This window comes from Mastomys coucha, unplaced genomic scaffold (assembly GCF_008632895.1).
Source record: "Mastomys coucha isolate ucsf_1 unplaced genomic scaffold, UCSF_Mcou_1 pScaffold9, whole genome shotgun sequence".
NCBI lineage: Eukaryota > Metazoa > Chordata > Mammalia > Rodentia > Muridae > Mastomys > Mastomys coucha.
In genome coordinates, this window is record NW_022196915.1 from 81,206,673 (window position 1) to 81,222,408 (window position 15,736).

The following is a 15,736-nucleotide window of genomic DNA, read 5'->3' on the forward strand; positions in this document are numbered from 1 at the left end:
TTATAATATGTATACTTTATTTATAATATATTATTATATTAAAATAAGGTAAAATATATTTATAATTTAGTATTTATAATATGTATAGTTTATTTCAGGGGAGGAGGGTACTTACATCAATCTCTGTGACAATTATACACTCCATACTGTAAGCCTTTTCTTTCTTTCTTTTTTTTTAGATTTTTTTAACTACATTTCAAATGATAGCCCCTTTTACTTTTAGCTTTGTATTCCATTTTTAATAGGGTTATTTGATTATATGGAGTCTAATTTCTTGAGAACTTTGTATATATTGGATATTAGCATTCTATCAGATGTAGGATTAGTAAAGATCTTTTCCCAATCTGTTGGTTGCTGTTTTGTCCCAGTGACAGTGTCCTTTGCCTTAGAGAAGCTTTGCAATTTTATGAGGTCCCATTTGTAAATTCTTGATTTAGAGCATAAGCCATTGGTGTTCTGTTTAGGAAATTTTCCCCTGGGACCATGTGCTGCTCTTCCCCACTTTCTTTCCTATTAGTTTCAGAGTATCTGATTTTATGTGGAGGTCCTTGATCCACTTGGAATTGAGCTATATATAAGGAGATAAGAATTGATTAATATGCATTCTTCTACATGCTATCTGACAGTTGAACCAGCACCATTTGCTGAAAATACTCTCTTTTTTCTAGTAGATGGTTTTAGTTCCTTTGTCAATATCAAGTATCCATACGTATGGGTTCAGTTCTGGGTCTACAATTCTATTCCATTCATCTTCCTGCCTATCTCTGTACCAATTCCATGCACTTTTTAATCACTACTGCTCTATAGTTCAGCTTGAGGTGGGGGATGGTGATTTCCCCAGAAGTTTTTTATTATTCAGAATAGTTTTCACTATCCTGGGTTTTTTGTTACTCCAAATATATTTTCAAATTGCTCTTTCTTACTCTATGAAGAATTGAGTTGGAATCTTGATGGGGATTGCATTGAATCTGTAGATTGCTTTTGGTCAGATGATCATTTTTACTATAGTAATCTTGCCAGTCCATGAGCATGCGAGATTTTTCCATCTTCCCAGGAATGCAGGGATGGTGCAATATATGGAAATCCATCAACATAGTCCAATATATAAACAAACTCAAAAAAAAAAAAAAACCATGATCACCTTGTTAGATGAGAGAAAACATTTGACACAATGCAACACCTCTTCATGGTAAAATTCTTGGAAAGATCAGGAATTAAGGAATTATTATGATTAAATTCAGGAATTTAATCATACCTAAGCATAATAAAAGCAATATTCAACAAACCAGTAGCCAACATAAAACTAAATGGACAGACACTTTAAGCAATCCCACTAAAATCAAGGACCAGACAAGGCTGCCCACTCTCTCCCTACCTAATCAATATGGTACTCGAAGTCCTAGCCAAAGCAATTAGACAATAAAAGGATAATAAAAGGAGGTCAAAGGGATACAAATTGGAAAGGAAGAAGTCAAAACATCACTATTTGCAGATGACATGATAGTATACGTAAGTGACACCAAAAATTACTCCAGAGACCCCCTAAATCTGATAAACAACTTCAGGAAAGTGTCTGGAAATGAAGTAAACTCAAACAAATTAGTAGACTTCCTCTACTGAGAGGATAAACAGGCTGAGAAAGAAATTAGGGAAACAACACCTTTTACAATAGTCACAGATAATATAAAATTCCTTGGTGTGACTCTAATGAAGCAAGTGAAAGATCTGTATGACCAGAACTTCAAGTTTCTGAAGATTGAAAACTTTTTATTAAAACTAATTTTACAGTGATCTTTTAAAAAGAAAAAATTCATTTTTTTTGCATTTCCAACAAGCCTTGTTTACTGTACAAAATAAAGAAAATATAATTCCCTTCCACTAATACACCATCCTTTGCATATTATTTAACTGAATGACAAAAATAAAATACCTGTTGAAGCTATCATAAACAGACACTGAAGTTTGACTGCCTTTTCTTGATAAGCCTGCATATCTTTTTAAAAGCCTAATTGTTTCAGTTGTTGAAAAGAATATAAATCATTGTTGAATATATATGTCATGTAGAAATAAATTGTGAAAAATACCACTGTTAGCAGCAATTGCCTATGCATGAATATGAGTTTCAAAATGCACTCCTAGGTAAAGCTGCTATTGCAAAAGGGAGATCAAGATTTTTAAAGAGGATCTTATCTTTCAATAAGTATTTAACAGTATGCCTTTTCCACTCAAATTATATATATATATATATATATATATATATATATATAAGTATGACTATATATAGTCATACTTTTACTCTAAAAAGGATTCTCATTTTTCTATCATAATGCATTATAATAATTAGACCAAAATTACTTCATTATGAGTCATATAATAAAAGATAAATCAATATTTAGAAAATAAAGTATTTAAAACAAATGCAAATAAGTATTTTCACTTATAATGCCAAGAAAATTTTCTTTAACTATTAATGTTTGTTGTACGGAGGGTCACACCTAACTTTTTAATCATTTCATACTTATTATTGGGTGTATGACCATGACACCAAGCATATATGGTAGGCAGAGGACAACTTGTAGGGGTCAGATTTCCACTTCCACAATATTGAGTTCAGAGGATCAAAATCAATGTGTCAGGATTGGTGGAAAGCACCTTTAAGCACAGAGCCACTTTACTCATAGCCTTTTGACTAAAGCCTCTCAAGCTGATTACACATGAGAAAATAATTAATGTACTCATTTTATTCTTGAGAAGTTCCAGAGCTTATAAGAAGCTCTTAAATGTAAAAATAAACACATTATACTAATGATTAAAATCACTAAAGAACATAAAGAAGACATTAGAGAAATGAAGCTTACAAAATAAATTATCGTTTGTTACATAAAATTAAAATATCACAGTACAGCCCTTTTCATTCTCTGAACAGCCCCACGGTGGTTGATCAGAGCAAACACCTGAGGAATGGTGGCAAAAAAAAAAAGGAGTCAAGAAAAAAGTAGTGGAGCCATTCTTTAAGAAAATTTGGCATAATGTGAAAACTCCAGCTATGTTCAATATTAGAAACTTTGGGAAAGTACTAGTCTCAATTATTATTGATTTTACTATTCTTATTGTTTGGGTTCAAGGGTCAAGTATTTGTAATGAGCCTTGCTGGTCCACAGAATGACAAAGATATGTTTAGAAGTCACTAAAGATTGTGAGGAGGGAAGACTTCCTGATACACTTCCATTGAATGGTTTCTGGTCCTCCTATTTTGTGGTACTGTAATTAAAATAGACAACGAATAGATATGAATGACATCATATGTCCAAGTTCTATAGCCCTGCCAGGTTCAGAACAAGGTTTTAGAACTCACAACCCATGAAGCAGATATAAATAACTTGAGGGAAGTGAGAGAGACACAAAAGAGGCTTGCCAGTACATTTATCTGCCTTGTGATACCTTCTTTGAAGGATTAAATGATGAAGAAATAAGTGTGATTTGGCAAAACACTTGGAGCTCAGTGATGGAGGTATTAGTTCTGGAAATTCTGCCAGTCATGACTGGTGGTAAACAGGAACAAGCTGACAAGTATGAACTGCAATTCAAGAATCTGTATAAATCCATATTTTGAGCAGTGACAAATAAAAATTATATTTTGAAAATGAAACACAAAATACCAATAGACAAGATTTTTATTTTGAAACACTCTTGTTATCTATCCTTGGCTGGTCTGATATTCCTTATGTAGATCTAACTGGCCTTGATTTCACACAATATCCATTTACCTCTGCTTCCCCAGTACAAGGGTTGAAGGCATGGATCATCATGTCTAGTGACAAACAAACATTTTATAACCTGATTTCAAAGTATAAAAAGTAGTGTTGAGAGAATTCATCACAGGAGCTATTCAAATTAATGAACACACTCATGATCAGTAGTGGAACTTCAATCTTGGAATACTTAAGACCTTCATAAATGATTCTTAATTATATTTATCCTGTTTTCAAGGAGTTTTCTACAGTTGTCAGTGAAAGACCATGGAGGGGAAAAACACAATTGTTTCAAAGAAGAGAAGATAAAAACATGTATACAAGGTAACATGTTTTTATTTATAATCTATAAGAAATAATTTCTTTGTGGCAGTAGTTAGCACCCAAAATATATGAACTAAAAAAAATCTATTGGTAGAATTTTTCCATCAATAAACAGGATCAGAAGGGAATAAAGAGAAACAACTTCCAGCTTAATTTTATCATTGTCTGAAGAGCAGAAAGTCCAATTTTGACTGTCATATCTGTAATATACTTATTCGGGCAAACTGATGTGGATTCTCTTTCATTTATATACTTATATTTTTATCTACTGCTATGCTTCTAGGATTCCAATGGCAATCTGAATGACGATTTTTCAGTGTTGGTTTAGAAGTCTCCCCATTTCCTTTTGAGTCTCAGAAATAGGTCTTAGGTGTGCTTTTGTTTCTTAGAAATGAGAAAATATACTCAAAGTGGTTGTCAAAAATAAAATTGCTTTTTCTTGATGTTTCTTTAGATTCTATCATGCAGTATTTGTTCCATATATATATATATATATATATATATATATATATATATATATATATATATTTCTCAGACATATTTTTTCCAACCTGTGTATAGCTTTAATCTTTTCAATTGTGATGAAAAAGGACCCTTTTCTTCCTTCTGTTTAAAGGTTGACCACATTCCTGGTATAGAACATTTCCCTCCTATTTTCTTTCTTACATCTGTCAGTCATAAAATGAAATATTCAAATGACTCTACAATGCCTTAATATAAAGGAAAAATTTTAATATCAGAATTTAAATATTTTACATTTACTTCAAGTATCCACATAAATGTATATATATATATACATACATCTATCCATCTATTATTTTTAATTTCATAAGACATTGAGATGATCACATCCACCCACAAATTGGTGTTATTCCCTTTGGAGAGTGACAAACTCAGTCTATTGTTTACCAGTCTTACTTTTAACTGCTGCCTTTAAGATATTTTTTTTCTCCTGTGCTCTTTAGTTAGTGTTAGGTAGATTTGAGGGTTCCCCCCACCCAATTTAGAAAGATGACTTCAGTGTAGTAATAAATCCATTTCTCTTTATTGATTAACGAAGTCAATGTAATATTGGTTTACAACTCAAGTTCATCAGCTCTCAAAATCATAACCAAACATACAACTCTAAATTAAAAACCCTGGACAGATTCTCCACAATATTTCAGAGAATTTCGTATTATAGGGGCCCTCTTTGAAATGTTGAATACTACTCTAAGAATAATAAAGGATGTAGATTTAGGCTACTTCATAGACTCTTAACTGAAGCACATGGTACTAAGTCTTCAAGGGGCTAAATAAAGTACTTATACAAGCTGGGATTCATCAGGTGCCCTCACCTTTACCTAAGGACGCCTCATGGAATTACAGAATAAAAGTCTTGAGATCTATGAAAAACAGTTATAAAAATTCAATGCCAGAAGTTGTTATATAGAAAATTACCTAATATACTTACTCAGATATTTGAAAATTGAATTCTATATACATAGGGATTATGATTTATGCACTTAAGTAATCATCTTTTCATGTTCTAGTCATAAAAATGTATATTAAATTATCATTGCAACTAGTTTTCTTCATGAGATTGTTCAACAACAAATATATTAAAATATTAAAGCTACTGTTGTAGTACTAATGCAGTTGCATAAATAATATTTCCAGATACAGTCCTGAACACATTGTGTACACATCTAGGAAGACTGGAAACAGAATTAAAGAGAAGAGATGTAAAATTAATTCATTGAGAGATACACTTTTACCCAGGTATTGTAGATAGAGTAGATTTTAATGGTGATATTTTAAATTCACTCTTTAAACTTACTTGAATATTAGTTAGATAAAACTCTGTCTTCCACAAAGAATTAAGACAATATGGAAAGTATACAGAAAAGTATACATGAGACAGTAAATTGTTCTGAAGACAATATGTTTAATTTTCATGGCAGTTAGAATAAATTTGTAGACAATGTGGACTGATTACTTGCAAAAGAATGTTTATTATAATCCTTATCATTATATAAGCACTTCATAAACCTTAATTAAAATATTTCAGTAGAGGATTCATCACATTTTTTAAACACAGAAGTCAAATGACTCATATCCTATTAAAAATAGCTTATTCAAAACTATATTTTACACCAAAGTCAAAAATCAACAAATGGACACAAAACAATAGATATGAAAAATTTAAAAGATACATGAAATTTCTTTGAAACAACTGGCATTCTCATATTATCAACATATGTCATACCATTTGCTTATAATTACAAATACCTATCCAAGTTTAAAATAATAAAGCAAGATATATATTGAAATAAGTATAACATTTATCCCATTGACTAGCTGGATACAAACTTCTAAAGTTTGACTTACAAATTGACACAGATTTCCTTCAGTACCAAACTGATTAGCTTAAAAATACTGTAAAACTTCTAAAAAATTGTCAAGCATTGTATTATTTTTTCTCTTACATATAAATCACTTTCTTTAGTATAGAACATACTCATTATTCATCTTATGGATGTCTTTGTGGAATAAAACACTTCTTTCTTTCTCACCTTTTCAAAAGAAGTCTGAATTTTCCTTGGCAAACCAACCAATTTTGGTATCAGAACATAGTACTCTAAGGTGGCTAAATCATATAAATTATTAGAGAAATTTTCTTCTTAAGACCCAAAGCACCATATAAGGGTGTTAGTCTTATATCTTTCCAAGATATTGGTAGAGTTGATTGTTTTGAACTTTGCATCTGAGTTAATAAGTTCTATTATGGCCTTTTCAGGCATTTATGCCTCTAGGTTTTGTTATTGTCTCTTTCCATTATCTCTCATGCTTTCATCATTCACATCATGCTTCTTCCCCTAGGGCAACATTTTTCTGCCTTCATATCATATGCTTCCATTATTGTCGTTTTTAAAATACCTTTGTGTTCCTTAAGATCTCTTACTTTACTGCCATAGTCTCCTTCCTCTACTCATGGCCTGCATGCACACACACACACACACACACACACACACACACACACACACACAGAGAGAGAGACGGGGGGCAATGGAGGAGGGAGATAAACACATATATTCAAACACACACATACACATACATTCACACACACATACACACATACATTCATGCATACATAGATACACACATGTAAGTTAATACATAGAATATCCACATATAAGAAAAACACAAGTTGTTTTTCTGCATTGAGATTAATGGACTAATATCATATTAGTGTACTAAGTACATAATTAAAGAAAATATTTCACTTGAAAACTTATAAGTAATATAATCCACACAATTCATTACAACTTTCTCTAGTGTTTCTGATTTTCCATGTTTTCTACTTCTACTGACAGTTTGCTCAAGCATACTTCAAGATGTGAAGGTGATTTTTGTCATTTTACATTCCCCATGTTTTGTGATAGCAAACTTCTTAATTTATTTGAAAGATGTGCTACAAAGAGGTTCTATGAAAATAATGTGCTGTGAGATCCCTTTTACTCTTCAGATCTGAGAAATGACGATTATAGTGTATTAGACATAATATAATAAAATCAAATTATTATCATTATTTACATTCTAAATGTTGCCTCCCTTTCTGGTCCCTCTTCCAAGAGATCTTCACCCCTTCTCCTCCTCTTTACTCTTAGAAGGTGCTCCCCCACCCATCCTTCCTACCTCCATCAATCCAATTTCAGCTCCAGTACCTCCCTTTCCTGGGAGTTATTCAGAATTTTTAGGTGTATTTTATTGAATCAGAACAAATACAAAAATTGTATTTCCTATATCTTAATGTTTAAGTGGTTGTTTCATTTCAGAAAATGACTTGCATTCATTTAAAATCTGAGACACTTAATAGAAACTGAATTAGCACTGTTGCTTTTCTCCTATTTCACGATTTCGAATCAAGTGAGTCCTAAAGGTGTTCCCCAAGCTTACATTTAAAGAAGACTTAGCATACAAATTGTTTGTGTGTTTATTCTTCTTGGGTGGTGGTATTTGTTTTGTTTATATGAGAGTATTATCATGTTGCCCCAGCTGGTCTGTAACTTACTATATAAAGTAAGCTGGTTTCAGTCTCACAGAGGTCTACCTGTTTCTGTTTCTCAAGAGGTGCATCTAAAAGTGTTTGTTACCAAGCATGCCTTTTAGTAAACTAAGTATAGTATTCACATTATCCTTGTGAGACTTTCTAGGCAAATAAGAATTTCTGAATGTAGAGTTCATCTGATAATTGATAGTTACATCATGGTTCTGTCATAAATTGACTTTTTAAATTTATTTCTGAATGTCAGTCATATACTCATACTGAGCTATGTGAACAATCTAATTAGATTTGATTATATTTTTATAACTCAGAGTTATGTCTCTCAGAATGGGGTGCTTATTATACTTATCTAAGTAGAAGATCACAATTCATCAATTTGACTTAAATGTCAATCACAAGGTGCCATTTTAAACAATTTGTTTATTTCACTTTTAGATTATAATATAATTATTTTATCTTTTTCTATTATTGCTCCAAACCCTTTCATATATTTCTGATTTCTCCCTTGCAAACCGATGCAATATTTTCTCATGAACTTTTGAATACTTAAAGAAAGAAAACATATAAGTTGTTGCTTTCAGACTCTCATAAATTCACTAGTCTATTCACACGTGTCTTCTTTTACATTGACATACAGTCCTTGATCAATATCACCAAAATATTTTCTTACCATTTTATTTTTTCTATCATCCATTAGCCATTCCAAAACATATTATCATTGACACAACTATGTTTTTAGTTTTTATGGTTATTTATACTAAGAGGTCTATGGGGGTGACCTAGCTGAGACTCATGGCAGTGGGAGATGGATCTGGAAGGTTCCACTTTCTGTAGCCAGGCAGGACTTGCAGTGGATTCATAAGCACAGTAACCTACTTGCAAAAACTACAGTGCCCTCCAACTGCATATCAAGTTGCCACATATACCAAAAGATGATCTACCATCACACAAGGACACTTGCTTAACTATGTTCATAGCAGCTTAATTTATAATAGCCAGAAACTGAAATAAACCTAGATGTCCTTCAACTAAAGGACAGATAAAGAAAATGTGGTTCATTTATACAATGGAGTACTATTCATCCATTAAAAAAATTAGGACATCATAGATTTTGTAGGCAAATGGATAAAATTAGAAAATATGACCCTGACTGAGGTAACCCAAACATAAAAGGACATGCATGATATGTACTTATAAGTAGATATTAGCTATAAAGTTCAGCATAACTAAGCTATAATAAACACAACCAAAGAAGCCAAATAATAAAAAGAGGCCAAGGGAGGACGATTGAACCTTTCTCAGAAGGGGAATCAAAATAGATGTCAGAGGTTGGTGAAACAAGCAGATGGGTGGAGAGGGGATGAGGTGGAGATCAGATACAGAGAGATCAGGGGAGAGAGAAAGGAAATCAGAAGTGGGGGTAATCTCTAGGAGGTGTCAGAAACATGGGATGGGGAGATGCCTCAGGAAGTCTATGAGGGCCACCTAGCTGAAACTCCCAGCAACCAAAGAGTACACATGGAGGGACTCATGGCTTCTGCCAAATATGTAGCAAAGGATGGCCTGTGGGACATCAGTTAGAGGAGAGGCCCTTCGCCCTGTGAGGTTCCATGCCCCAGTGTAGGAGAATGCCAGGACAAGGAAGCAGGAGTGGGTGGGTTAGTTAGTGAGTAGGGAGAAGGGAGATGTGATAGGGGGAGGGGTTAAAGGAAAGGGGATAACATTTGAAATGTAAATAAAGAAAATATCTAATTTTAAAAAAGATCTGAAAGGGGTTACTTTCTGTAGGTAGGCAGGACAAAATGTGTCCTGTCTAGAAGAGGTGCAGGGAAAAAGATAGAGCAGGGACGGAAGAAATGACCAGCTAATGAGTGCCCCAAATTGATACCATACCTTGGGCAAGAACCAATCCCTCATACTATTAATGATATTCTGTTAAGCTTGCTGACAGAAACCTAGCATAACTGTCCTCTGAGAGGCTCCACCCAGTAGCCAATGTGTACTGACTGGTTTTGTGTATCAATTTGACACAAACTGGAGTTATCACAGAGAAAGGAGCCTCTCTTGAGGAAATTCCTCCATGAGGTCCATCTGTGAAACATTTGCTCAGTTAGTAACTCAGAGTGGAAGAGACCATTATGGGTGGTGCCATCCCTGGGCTTGTAGTCCTGGGTTCTATTAGAAAGAAAGGTGAGCAGACCAGGGGAAGCAAGCCAGTAAGCAACACCCCTCCATGGACTCTGTATTAACTGCTGCCTCCAAATTCCTGCCCTGTGTGAGTTCCTATCCTGACTTCCTTTGGTGATAAACAGCAACATGGAAGTGTAAGCTGAATAAACACTTTCCTCCACAACTTTTTTCTTGGTCATTATGTTTTTGCAGGAGTAGAAACCCCGACTAAGACAAATTGGTACCAGCATAGTAGGGTATACTTGTGACAACCTGACCATGTTTTGGGGAGGACTGTGGAAGCCAGAACCAAATCTTTTAAATTCAGACTCCATTTTAGAGAATCTGAACTAAGTTTGAACTTAAGTAAAGTAACAGGGTGGTAGCTAACATTAGTTTCCATATTACCACCCAACAAAACCAGAGCTTACCACCAGTTTTCAGGTTACACCTACAACAAGACCAGTCTTTCCAAGTTAATATCCCCCAACAAACCTGCATCCACCAGGTCACAAGCCTATCCCATGCCTAACAACCACCAATGGAGAAGAGAGCAGATATTCAGTTTATGATTTGACTCCCAGAACCAGCCAACTGTGTTAAAGACCACAGTAGCTTTCCAATTAGATACTTACACATGTACTCTCTACTTGCTGCTTACTATAAAGCCTTGCCCAAATAGACATTCAGGGCTCCCCCACCACAAAAACTGTCGTGTGACAGTGGCAGTGGGAGCCCAAGCTAGCTCAAATAAAATAAAGACCTGTTGTGAGTTGCATCAGATTGGCTTCTGTCTTTGTTTTTGGGGATACTAATATATTCCTGGCACTACAGAAGGACTTTGGAACTTTGGGCTAAAAAAGCCATTGGGTTTTAAGAGCTCTATGTGATGTTCTGTAGGAGATTAGAAGATGTTTCTAACAGTGCAAATGATGGAGGCCTGGCTTGTGAAATTTCAGAGAGAAGATTAAAGACTCATATCAAATTGATGTTGATTGTGAAGGTTCTGTGATTTTGGTGAGCTAGGGCCAAAGAATTAGCTACAATTAACAAGATGCCAGAACTACTAAAATGAAACCTTTGCATTACCAGGACAATTGATGCTGGTTAGTGGGAGCTAAGAAATTAGCAGTGATTAAGAAGAGACCACTATCACTAAGGTGAAATTTTCAGGGAAGTGTTTCCTGAGAGCACAGAGAGGTTTTGTTCCAGAGGCAGCCATGTTTATACCTCCTGTTGGCAGCCTGACTTGGTAATGTATAATAGTCGTCCAGGTGGTATTGATTTTAAAACATGAAGGAGTAGCAGCTGATGCTTGGCACTGTGTGAGGCCAGGAGAGGCCATTGGTGAAAGTGTAGACTCAGTGGTATTGAAGGCTCTGAGGACTGAAGGAGTCATGCAGACAAGTTTAGGCTTATCACCAGGTAAAGAGCCTATGAGAGGCTATTTGTGAAAGTGCACTCCAGTTGCAGCAGAAGAGAGCAGTGTTTTGCCAGTACCATGAGATGACCACCAAGAACAGCAGCAGCAGTAGAGTACAGGCAGTTACAGTCTGGAAGACTGGTGTGTTCTACAAAGGACAGTGCTGGAGAAGTGACCCAAACACTTGGAGGAGCCCAGAACATAGTGAGTGGATCCCAGACATTGAATGGTTTGAGTTTGATTTTGTTTTTGATTGTAAATGTGCCCTGATATTTTTCCTTCTTGAAGTAAAAAAGTATTTTGGTGGATGCCAGAGTTAAAAGACTTTGAATTTCAAAAGAAATTGGATATTTTAAAGGGATTGAAACTGTGGGACTTTTGAAGTTATTTTAGATCTTGGAGATGAATAAAAAAGTAAGGGTCAAAGCTTAATCGTGATGTGTTTGTGTGTCTAGTTGACAAGGGACAAGTTGTACTGGTTGGTTTTGTGTGTAAACTTGACATAAGCTGGAATTATCACAGAGAAAAGAGCCTCCTTTGAGGAATGCCAATATAGATCCAGCTGTAAGGCATTTTCTCAATTAGTGAAGAAAGTAGAAGGGCCCATTTTGGGTGGTGCCATCCCTGGGCTGATAGTCCTGTGTCCCATAAGAAAGCAAGCTGATAAATAAAGCTGCTATGAACATAGTGGAGTACATGTCCTTATTATATGTTGGTGCATCTTCTGGGTGCCCAAAAATAATATAGCTGGGTCCTCTGGTAGTAATATGTCCAATTTCCTGAGGAACTGCCAAACTGATTTCCAGAGTTGTTGCACCAGCTTGCAATCCCACCAGCAATGAAGGAGTGTTCCTCTTTCTCCACAACCTCTCCAGTATCTGCTGTCACCTGAGTTTTTGATCTTAGCCATACTAACTGGTATGAGGTGGAATACCAGGGTGTTTTAATTTGCATTTCCCTGATGATTAAGGATACTGAACATTTCTTTAGGTACTTCTCAACCATCTGGTATTCTTCTGTTGAGAATTCTTTTGTTTAGCTCTGCACCCCATTTTTAATAGGGTTATTTGATCCTCGAGTCTAACTTTTTGAGTTCATTGTATATATTGGATATTAGTCCTCTATCAAATATAGGATTAGTAAAGATCTTTTCCCAGTCTGTTGGTTGCCATTTTGTCCTATTAACAGTGTCCTTTGCCTTCAATAATCTTTGTAATTTTATGAGGTCCCATTTGTCAATTCTTGATCTTAGAGCATGAGCTATTGGTGTTTGGTTCAGAAAATTTTCCCCTGTGCCTATGTGTTCCAGGCAAGCCAGAAACTGGAAACAACTCAAATGTCCCTCAATAGAGGAATGGATACAGAAAATGTGGTACATCTACATAATGGAGTACTATTCAGCTATTAAAAACAATGAATTTATGAAATTCTTAGGGAAATGGATGATCTGGAGAATATTATTCTGAGTGAGGTAACTCAATCACAAAAGAACACACATGGCATGTACTCTCTGATAAGTGGATATTAGCCCAGAAGCTAAGAATACCCAAAATACAACCCACAAACCACAAGAAACTCAAGAAGAAGGAAGACCAAAGTGGGGATACTTTGTTCCTTCTTAGAAGGGGGAACAAAATACCCATTTAAGGAGTTGCAGAGACCAACCATGAAGCAGAGATTAAAAGAAGGACAATCCAGAGACTGTTCCATCTGGGATTCCTTTCCATATTCTATCATCAAACCCAGACTCTATTGTGGATGTCAGCAAGTGCTGGTTGAAAGGAGCCTGTTATAGTTATCTCTTGAGAGACTCTGACAGTGCCTGACTAATACAGAAGTAGAGACTCAAAACCATCCATTGGACTGAGGACAGGGTCCCCAGTTAAGGAGCTAGAGAAAGTATCCAAGGAGCTGAAGGGTTTGCAGCCCCTTAGGACAAACAACAATATGAACTAACTAGTACCCTCAGAGCTCCCAGGGAGAAAACGATCAACCAAAGAGTAAACATGGTGGTACTCATGGCTTCAGCAGCATATGTATAGCAGAGGATGGCCTAGTATGTCATCAATGGGAAGAGAGGTCCTTGGTCCTGCGAAGGCTCTATGCCCCAGTGTAGGGGAATGCCAGGGCCAGGAAGTGGGAGAGGGTGGATTGGTGAGCAGGGGAAGGGGGAGGGAACAGGATTGTTTTTTGTTTTTGCTTTTGTTTTTTAATATTTTTTCAGAGGGGTAACCAGGAAAGGAGATATATTTTGAAATACAAATAAAGAAAATATTTTATAAAAAAGAAATTGACATCTAATATAAATATTTAGCCATCAGAGCTTCACTGAAACTATTATACTCTTTTCAATGAAATATATAAAAAAATAAAACAATAACTTTCATTAAAAAATGCTGGCTATACAAATGTAATAGTGTGTAAACAAAAATATTCAATGGACTCTTAAAATAGTAGTGATGACAAAAGCAACCCCATTATAAAATCATCAAATGTTGACTAGACATATCAACTAAACAGACATACAATTAGTTTTTAATCCATTATATATTTACCTGGCAGAATACTAAAAAAAAAAAAAAAAAAAAAACACCAATGTAATGTATAAGGTTGATTGAGTCATGATTCTGAGGATATATATAAGTGTGTGTGTGTGTGTGTGTGTGTGTGTGTGTAAGTGTGTGTATGTGTGTTCATGTGTATCCACTTGTTGCCCTTTCATTCTTTCTCATCATGACTCTCTCTCTCTCTCTCTCTCTCTCTCTCTCTCTCTCTCTCTCTCTGTATGTGTGTATGTGTTTGACACAAATATGTAACTGGTTATAAAGCTAGTAGAAAATGTTGTGCTATAAAAATGAGGTATCAGATCATATAGTTATAGAACTTTAAAGTGGTTTCACAAAGTGCTGGAAACCCATCAAAGGATTTATTTATAGTATTTCCAACAATATGGAATTCTGTACAAGCCAAAGCCTTAGAGGCAGCAAAAACAGTAATTACTAAGATCTGAGGACCAAATGGATTAAAAAAAAAGAGATGAGAGGTGTATTTGAAAAGTAAAATTTGTTTGTACTCTAATGTTATCTGTATAAGAGACATTTTTCAAAATCTGTAGAGTATTCAAAACTTATAGTGAATCTTTGTGTGAAGTAACTTTGTATCCATAACTAAGCATCAAGGTAGGTTCATCAATTTTAATAAATGTGGTATGCATGATGTGGGGTGTTGACAGAATAGAGTCTGTAATTTCTAGAAACAAGAGCTGGGTGAGATATCCTTCTACTGTCTTTGCATTTTGACTGTTGTCTTAGTCAGGGTTTCTATTCCTGCACAAACATCATGACCAAGAAGCAAGTTGGAGAGGAAAGGGTTTATTTGGCTTACTTCCACATGGCTGTTCATCACCAGAGGAAGTCGGGACTGGAACTCAAGCAGGTCAGGAAGCAGGAGCTGATGCAGAGGCCATGGAGGGATGTTCTTTACTGGCTTGCTTCTGCTGGCTTGCTCAGCCTGCTCTCTTATAGGACCCAAGACTTCCAGCCCAGGAATGGCACCACCCACAAGGGGCCCTACCCCCTTGATCACTAATTGAGAAAATGCCCCATGGCTGGACCTCATGGAGGCACTTCCCCAACTGAAGCTTCCTTCTGTGATAACTCCAGCCTGTGTCAAGTTGACACACAAAACTAGCCAGTACAACTGTGAACTAAAATAATTCTAAGTATAAAGTCTACTGAAAAAATTATATATTACCCATACAAGGAATGAATACAATTTCAAAGAAAGTTGAAGAGGTCAGTGACTCTCTGCTGGAGAGACTTTATCTGGGTAAGGAAGAGACCTTTCATGAGTGTCATGACACCAACAACATCAGAGACACACTTCATACAACAGCATGATAAGGAAAAAGAGACAGAATGAAGATTTTCCCTGCATTGAAAAGGAGACAACAATTCCTGGATAAAAGACTATAGGTTTATTGCAACAGTTTAGTTAAAGAGTTCAGTGAAGAATACTGGA